We start from the raw sequence: 211 nt of genomic DNA, 5'->3' as shown, positions 1-211 counted from the left end.
ATAAATTTTTGCAGTCTACCCATCTCACAAAGGGCAAATACCCAGAATCTACAAAGAATTAAAGCAGATTTGCAAGAGAAAAACAAACAAGCCCATTAAAAAGTGGGCAAAGGATATGAACAGACACTTTACAAAAGAAGACATACATGAGGCCAACAAACATATGAAAAAATGCTCATCATCACTGGTCATTAGAGAAATGCAAATCAAA

This window comes from Cebus imitator, unplaced genomic scaffold, assembly GCF_001604975.1.
Source record: "Cebus imitator isolate Cc_AM_T3 unplaced genomic scaffold, Cebus_imitator-1.0 Scaffold0, whole genome shotgun sequence".
Classification (NCBI taxonomy): domain Eukaryota; kingdom Metazoa; phylum Chordata; class Mammalia; order Primates; family Cebidae; genus Cebus; species Cebus imitator.
The sequence above is the reverse complement of the archived record's forward strand: the minus strand, read 5'-3'. Positions refer to the sequence as shown.